The 9359-nt window shown below is 41.3% G+C and overlaps 1 pseudogene; it reads right to left on the bottom strand.

Annotated features, from left to right (window-relative positions):
• Positions 1 to 1330: 1330 nt before the first annotated feature.
• Positions 1331 to 9105, bottom strand: LOC149144217 (DELLA protein GAI-like; annotated as a pseudogene).
• Between the last annotated feature and the right edge of the window lie 254 nt (positions 9106 to 9359).

Below are 9359 nucleotides of genomic sequence, written 5' to 3'. Positions count from 1 at the left end.
GTAGTGTGGTTGAGAGATTCTCTCAACCACACACTAAACTAGGAGAAACTAAATCCCTATTATGTAGGAACAAACTCCTCAAATGGAGAATTACAACCATATACAAGTAGGAATTAATTATTTCCAACTTCCCCCCTTAATGACTACTTGTCATGATAGTCAAATCCACCACCATCAGGCGAATTGCATGTACAAAACCTCCAAAAGCACAATCTGTCGCCCTTGAACAGATCCTCAACTTCTTTGATCCCGCGGATCCCCTTGAAGGTGAATTGGCGCGATCCTGAACGAAAAAAAACCTGCGCCCATTTGCGCGATTAATGGCCTAACAGACGCACTAGTTGGCCTTCCTGGCGCTGCTGTCAGCGTGAAAAACGTGCCAATCCCCTTCTACTCAGAAAAAATCATCTGAGTCTAAGCCAGGTGTTCTGCAGTCCACCTGCTCAATTGAGCACAAAGCTCTCGTGTACACACAGCCACAAAGGAAAGCTTGTCAAACAACGCATTGACATCCACGATTCCAGCCACAAAGGCACCTCAAGCCACATAGACGATTCAGCCACAAAGGCACTTCAGTCACAAAGACTATATAGATGGTTTCTGGCTCACCACCAACCCTCACTTTCAAGTGATAAAAGATGGTTTCAGGCTGACCATAAACCATTACAAAGTGGTTTTAAGATCACCACGAACTTTCAGATGCCTTTAAAAATCTTACATCTGATTCCACATTTTGGAGTTTCTGGGTACATACAATGACTATTACAATAACATGTTAGGGAGTCTATTCCACAAGCCACACTAACTCAAACAAAAATCTACTTTGTTGTCCACCATAACCGTTGTTGCTGCTACTTTATCTCATCTATTCATTGTTCACATCTTGGGCATCTTTGTCAAATAAATTCTTGGAACATCCATGAACCTGTCATTTGTTAGAATAGCCAATTCTAACAAAATAACTTCATATTGAAGTGGCTAATCTCAATATGTATATCAATTTAAATTCTAAAAAAATACTTCACCAAAAAAAAACATTTACCCAAGTATGCACAAACAACAATGCTTTTTCCTTCAAATCTACCACAAAGTTGTTCTCTTCTTTGAATGAAGAATGTAGATGTTGCTAGGTTTCTTTCCTCAACAACAAAAACCCTATCACAGCGCGGTTTCCCATCAACTGATTTGCGCTGGCTACCTCAGAATTGATTGCTCAAACTCCTTACAACATGCTATCAGTTCGTGCAGGAAACCTCCTAAAGAAATTAAGCGGAGCATAAGGAAGTTTGTATCGGGTGGCGCAGCATATGAAATCCTGATATAACGAACATTAATCGGAACGGAGTGAATATAGAATTATGGCTGCAAACAAGCAAAAGGTGACAAATATGGTTGTGGCACGGGGATCTCTCCAGCTCAAGAGAGACTGAAATCTTTCACACTTTGTTGCCAAGTTTCTGACCAAAGTCTGTATTCTGCCCGCAACACTCCTCAACCATCTCAGAACTTTTTGAAGTTGGGAAAGTGTCGAATTCCTCGTCGAGTTCATCAGGCCAGAAGCAGCAATTAGAGGTCTGTTGTGCCAACCAAGTGTTAGACACCCATTATTCTCCTCAACCCTATATCCTTTTCCACCTGAGAAGAGACTGAGAAACATGTTGGCCTACTTGAAAGCACTGGATCCCAAAGGAATAGGCTAGAAGCCAGCGTTTCTCAAGCGAACGCTCCAATTCAAGAGAGGTTCGTGCCTTTCCAACCGTTCTGATCGCTTACAATGTTGCAAATTTCTCGACCCAGATAGACTTATGACATCACCAGCTCTTCGCTCTGGGCCTGCAACCCGCGCGCCTCCGGGGAATCAAAAACTGTGGAATAATAGTGCAGTGCCTCTGTGAATCGATTCAAGAAAACAGGGCGGTTGTGGTCGGCCTCCTGTTCAACCACTGTCAAGATCTTGGGCTTCAGGCTCCAGATGGAAGCGAGTACTCGATCGATGGCACTGGGTCGTCCCGGGATGGGGTCCTCCAGGAGACGATGGAACTCAAGGATAGAATTCACTGCAACAGCCTCGAGCTCAGGCTGGGCGTCGAGCATCCATGGTTTGATGTCGGGGAGGCTTGTGGCAACATAGCCACGGAAGGAGAATTTTACAATAACGGACTCTGAAAATTGGTGGAGCCTCGTGCTGACCTCCTGCAAGGCATCGGTTCCGTCGGGTTGGGGTGGGCCGATTCCGGTTAGCCTGAAAGCCGGTGGCCCGCCGGGGTGAAGAGCCAGTGCCTGTATCAAGGCCGGCCATTGGATCCCCTGTTTCAGATTGAAGTCTATGACATGAACCTGTTGGTGCCCAGAGAAGGCATCCAGAATGGCCTGGTTGGCTATGAAGTGAGCGAATTTGAGATAAGGGCAGGTTTGGTAGAAATGAAATTGCAGAAAACAAAATTCTCACTTCTTTCACCATTTCTCGTGCGATGGCCAAATTACTGCATTGCACCGCTTCTGCGCAGGCCATCAGCGTGTGCACGAGACAGACTCTGGATTCGTGTGGGTCTGCCCCCATTACTACCACGGTTCGCTCCGAAAGCTGCGGGTCGCAGACACGGTAACGCTTTTGCTCTCTTCCTGTAACATCCTCTTCCAGATGGTCTAGCCCGGATTGGACTTCAAACGAGCAGCTAGATTATCAAACCCATTTCCGTCGCCCACATCAGAAGCCATAGCAAGCAGTACCCTGCAACCGCCGCTGCCTGCAAATCCCCCTCGAGATTCCCTGGATCAAGAAATGCAATGCTCATGTGAAATCCAGGCCCCACAAACAGCCACAACTTCCGCCATGAAAATGGAGGCACGTAACCCTTGTCTTCTCCGTCCGGATCGTCTATATTAACAGAAATTTTCTTACTGCTCTCATAAGCTCGTTCCTCTCCATCGATTTCCAGCCGCTGACCTATTGTCTTCTTCGACTCATCTAGTAACAGCATCGAGATGCCATGGCTCGAAACATAAAAGGTCCTATGTGCACGGCGGTCAAAGGAGGTCTCAATAGCCTGCTCCCTTAGATCTAAAACCCTGCCACGGTACAGACCCAGGTTCGTTTCCCAGCTGGTACACCAGCAGCTGAATTCTTGCACCTCCTAACTGTGACCTCCTCGAGGCGTACGAATCAAGATAAGCACCACTCTGGCAGATCGCTCATTACCCACACAACTTTCGATGGACAAACAAATAATGAAATTATACACTCAATTATTTTCCCTCAGCCCAGGGTGGCCAAGCCTAGGAGGGGCCAGGCCCTCACAAGACTCTGAAGCTCTGATACCAAGATAAAATTACAGACGCTCAATAATATATTCTATTCACATGAATAAGGGAATTACACACATATTTATACAATCAATAGTCTCAAGATAGGAATGCTATCTTAGACGTATTGTAGTGTGGTTGAGAGATTCTCTCAACCACACACTAAACTAGGAGAAACTAAATCCCTATTATGTAGGAACAAACTCCTCAAATGGAGAATTACAACCATAGACAAGTAGGAATTAATTATTTCCAACTTTATGTTCAATGGATCTTTATCTCCCATCCATCTGATGGATATCCAATCCATCCAAGCTTATCTAGAATTACATCTAGTAGCTTTCTCATGAAAGATTAATCTATATCCCATTCCTTGTGGGATTTGGCAAGCATCTCCTCTCTCTTGGTGCTCCACCCTCCAAGTGATTTATTTTATTAATTTATTTAATAATACATTTTCTTTTCATATTACATATCACCTAGCTTTCCTCACTTTAGGTGCAGAATAGTTTAACCCACAATGGAAGGTATGAAACCTAGCTTTCCTCACTTTAGGTGCAGAATAGATTAACCCACAATGGACGGTGTCAAACCTAGCTTTCCTCAGCTTAGGCTTACAAACATTTAACACACAGGGGAGGATATCACACCTAGATTTAAAATAGATTAGGTTTACAATAATGTAGTACACAAGGAAGGGGTGTTACATACTCCCCCCCTTAAATTTTAAACTGTCCTTGATCTATCATTGCATCATGTCCTCATTCACAGGTAACTGGTTTCTGAATCCACAACTCCAATGGCTCTGCCATCTGATGCAAAAAAAAACTCTTTGGTTCTCCAACTAGCATCTTCCTCTGCACAGAAGTGCCCTGATACAATGTCGTTAAGGTATCCCAAATTTCCCTTGTCATGTTCTTCTCGGCAATATGTTGTACTACATGATCCTTGACCCCATCAAGGATTATGTAAATTTTCCTTGGACATTGAACCCTCATACCTTTCATTATTAGTTGGGTTGACTGAGATAGCCACAGTTCTCAAAGCAAAACCCTTCATGTAATGTCTATCCAGTACATACATGATCTTGGCCTTCTAGATGACAACGTTGGAAGCCCCGTCCAACCCATCCTAATCCCCCAATCTATTCGTTTCCATATCCGCTCTTCTCCTAGTCTTGCTCTAAGTCTTGACTTCCCTCCCGAAATTTCTCTCCTAGACTCCCCCTGAGTCTTGATTTCCTTACTGGAAATATTCCCGCAAACTTTCGATGTGCTCCTCTCCGATCCTCTTTGCAACTGCAACTCGGATTTGGCTTTCTTGGCTAGAAATTCGACAAGGCAGTGACTCCCTCTACCTTGGCTCTGTCCCATTAGGCACTGTTCTATTTAGATAGCAATAGAACCCCACCAGCTTCTTAATCCATAACCTTCCCACACTTACCTGTGCCCCAACAACTGAAGAAACTGAGCCTTCTATCTTTGCGTAATCTCGGCAAAGGCTTAAATCACTCCTTTGGACAACCACGTCAAGCCTACCTGACTGAGTAGGATGACATAGCTATTCATGAGCCTCTTCTACCTCTTTCTTCCTTTGCGTTGGCCCTCTCTCTGGGTCGAAATGATGACGCGGTCCCTTTGTGTCACTCCTTCTTTGTTGCTTTCTTCTTAGGAGCAGCTTTGTCTCTCGGAACAACTGCAAATACTTCTGATTATGTTGGTGCCTTCAGTCCTCCTGTGATCTACAACGCTCGAATACCATGTTGAAATTTGTAAGTCTAACACGTCAGAAATTCTTCGTGCATTATCTGGTTTATTTCACCTAATTGTTTATTCCTTAAAAAGTTGTTTAACCATATAAATACTAAAAAGAAAAACACAAATACAGTCTCAACTCATATACAGATCATCAACTGAAATAGTAGACAAACACACAATCGATACCGTTATTTTTGGACAATCATTGCCGGAAAAATCGAACTTGGGAAAATTGGCTCAATAGTTCTGAGGGTTTTTTTATTAAGCATCTTTCTTGAATACAACTAAGGTGCCAAACTAACTGACCCAACAAAGATTTCTATCTCGCAGTACTACCTCTCTTCGGAAGCAGATATTCAACAAGTCTGCCGCATGAAAGTCTCTCCAATGCTTCTGTGGGGCTCTGCGTCAGCCCTCCTGGCCTTTGTGTCACTCTAAAACCCATTGCATCAACCTTATTCTATTTTGCGCTGGCTCTCTAGCCTTTTGTGTCACCCACGCAGGCCCTTCTAGCCTCTGCGCAGTCGCTCTTGCCCTCTGCGTGGCTCTTGCTGGCACTGCCTAACCACCTCAATCTCTTTGTTGGTCCTTCAGCACTATCTCTACCTCTATGCTATGCACTCACTGCCCCTCATTGCAACTTAGATGACTTGTTCGAATTTTTTGATCAAACCCTGCTCTAGAAAATCAAATCAACTAATCAATCTTGGTGAGTCTCGAACTCACTCTCAAGCCTCCTCTTATACTTTTTTTGTTGAGTCTTCAACGACCGAGATTAAATTTCTAATCAATGGCTAAGATTATATTTGGCTTGATCCATGTCTTTTAGAACATTCTCACCAAGTTTTATATTAAAACCCATTAATAATTTTATTTTACTAAGTTTAGACTTATGAATCCATTAGAAATATTAATTATTTTAATATCTCTCTAACTGGGTGGAATTTTCCCCAAACCATTTCTTGGTCTTGGAGATATCATGTTTTTTAGCCTCTCTACCAACTTTCATTGCTAGATCACATCCGATGCTACCCCAAATCAACAACTCCTAGATATGATCTCGATGATGATAGGAGAACCCCAACAACTAGATCTAATCTAGAAGGCAAGGTACAGGGTGATCTTCAAGTAAAGTAGGGAACTATGGTCGCAAAGGTGTGTCAAGTGATATAGATCATGATATACACATGGGTCCAACGATAGTACTGGATCCAATCTTTCAAGGAACTAACTAAGGAGGATTAACTGTACCCTTAACCATACTACCCGACTACCCTATTGTACGTGTGAGTAATCTCCCCGAGTGTTGTTATCAATGTACTGTAGAAGCAAGACGTGACCTTAGAGAATCCATTCGTCGTCTTACAAGAACGAATTCCTACAACTAACTGGAAGTATAATTGTTGTTAGCCATATGAAACTAACACCCCTAAGTACATATGACAATAAAAAAGGGTCGGAAAGAGGCTGGGCCATACGACCATAATAGAACAAAGAAAATAACCATCTATTCTTCGCCTAGCAAAAAAACTATCCATATGGGTCTCGCCTGACCAGAAAGATAAATGTATTTCAACAAATAAAGGGAAAATGTTTAAGGAGAACTTGGGAGGATGTGTACTGAGCCGAGAGCATATAAATTATAAAGCGAACGAGCAAGGCACGCCATGCCAACGAACCTGGACATCACATAAGGATACCAGTAAGGGAAACGTTATATTGTAAAATATTTAAGGTTGTTGGAGGAATAAAAGGACAAACAATAGACATACCTTGATGATAATATGCTTGAATGCTTCCACTTGCAAAGGAATAAGTCTAGCAGGGTTATTTAATAAGAACAAAGTATGAGTGAAGACCCAGCTAAAAATTTACACGCATCAAGCAAAAAATATCTTTAAGAAAACCTCCGACAAACTTAACGCAGAAAATTTGTCTACGAAAGCATCTGTAAGTCATGAATCGTAAGAGTCCGAAAGAGAATTTTTCTACCTCAATCCTTGACATGGTTCGTGCAACTAGCTGTGAAACGCTAGCTCAAATTACCTGTGGACAAGCCAGGAACAACGTTAACCCTGAGCCACCAAACAAAAAGAAAACCATAATGGAATTCCAACAATGTCCAACTCAACTGCAACCCAGTACATGGCTAGTGATGCCTCAGCCTCGAGGTAGAGAAAATTGATGATTACAGTGACCAGGGTTCGAAACGTTGGTGTGTAGTGCTTCTGGAGGCACAGGAGACGATAATGGCATGAGGAGGGAGCAGGATTTGGGTGATTACACCGAGAACTAACCCTAGCACCGATAACTGGCATATCTATGGATGGTATTGTGCGACTCCTAATCTCCAAACACTCTAGCCATTGATGGGTGAAGGAATTTAGTTAAAAACCAGAACATTCTTATATGAATAAATGAATATAAAATAAAGAGAAGGTTAAAAATATGAATAAATAAATGAGAAAAATAATATAAGTCAACTTAAAAATAACAAGAAACGAGAAAAATATAATAAGTCAGAAAAAAATAAAATAAATAAATAGACCCAACACCAACTGATTTTCCAGCGATCATCTCTATTGATTTTACCATCTTCTTTCTTAGCTAATTTATTTGTTTATTTATTTATTTATTTTATATTATTATTATTAATTTTTTATTTTTATTTTTATTTATTTATTTTCTTTTCTTATTATTTATTTATTTTTCTGACTTATTTTACTTTTCTCGTTTCTTGTTATTTTTAAGTTGACTTATATTATTTTTCTCATTTATTTATCCATATTTTTGACCTTCTCTTTCTTTTATATTCATTTATTTATATAAGAATGGTCATGTTTTTATCTAAATTCCTTCAAATATTAATTTTACTTATAATTTTTAATTATTTATTTTTAATTCACTATTATCATGAATTATTTTTAAATACTAATTTAACATAAAATTTTAATTATTTATTAATAATTTTTAACTAACTATTATCATAAAATTATTTTTATTTATTTTAAGGGATTGGTCCCCTTAGGGTAACTTTTTTCCCTTAAATTATTAAAAAGGTTTGATCCCGGTACCACTATCAAAAGTAGTTGTTAGTCTTTTTAGCCGTTGGAGGCTCTGCTCTGTCTATTTAACTTGCTAACCGGTACCACTATTAAAAGTAGTTGTTAGTCTTTTTAACCGTTGGAGGCTCTGCTCTGTCTATTTAACTTGCTAACCTGGATCTGTTTCTTCAACTTGTCCTGACGATGAACCACACTAATTGGTTTCATACGCGTCCACAAATAATGTTTGACCATCCTAAATAAAAATACATGTGACCCTCAATTTCCATCAGTTTCTCCCTCCTAAATAGAAATACATCTGACCCTCAATTTCCATCGGTTTCTCCCCACGTTGCTGCATATTCACAATCTCCCTCCCCCTATAAAATCGCGTTTTTCTTTCCAGCAGCTCTCCCTTCCACCTCTCCGTCCCTTCATTCCACATCCCACGTTTCGCAGTAAATATTAGTTGAACACTGCCAAACATCATCATGCCGGCTTCAGACAAGTTTTCCCCACTTCCAAATGAGATTCTGGGCGTCATCCTCTCTAAACTCCCAATCAGAGAGGCAGTCAGATGCTCCGTTCTTTCGAAAAGATGGAGGTTTCTCTACACTCAAATACCCCAACTCAAAATATGTCCTTATCTCCTCTTGCAGGGGCCTGTCACACCGGATCCGTTATCGATCTGCACGGCAGAGAATGCAATCTCCAGCATTCTGCAATCGCATTGCTTCGATCTAGAGGCCTTCCATCTTTTCAACGACAGTACAGGCACTCGCACCTACCCAATTGATAACAACTGGGAATTTGGCCGCGAAAGCGTATGGAAATGGGTGCAGTATGCAGCAGACAAGAATGTCCAACACCTCAATCTCGGCTATTCCACGGTAAAAGAAATTCCACCTCCTGCCCTTTTCTTTTGCACTCATCTCACTACGCTCACGCTCAACTCTTTCATTCTCACTCATATTCCAACAAATTCCTCTGGATTCAACCATCTCATTACTTGCTCCTTCACAGACATGCAATTGACCGATGATTCATTATCCTGGTTTGCATCACATTGCCCACTTCTGCAAAAGCTCGAAATATCTAGCTGCACTGGCTGAATAAGCCCACCATCTCCGCTCCCAACATTTTGCTTTTAGATATAATGGGATGGGATGATATAGAGGTTTTAACGGTCAATTGTCCCACAATTAGAACCATTGAGGAATGTTTGGTACATGATCTAAGGGTGAATGGGGTGTTC

Source organism: Pinus tabuliformis, chromosome X (assembly GCF_031772625.1).
Source record: "Pinus tabuliformis cultivar Carrire ecotype Pingquan chromosome X, CPIR1, whole genome shotgun sequence".
NCBI lineage: Eukaryota > Viridiplantae > Streptophyta > Pinopsida > Pinales > Pinaceae > Pinus > Pinus tabuliformis.
Note: the sequence above shows the minus strand (reverse complement) of the source record. Positions and strands in the feature narration are given on the sequence as shown.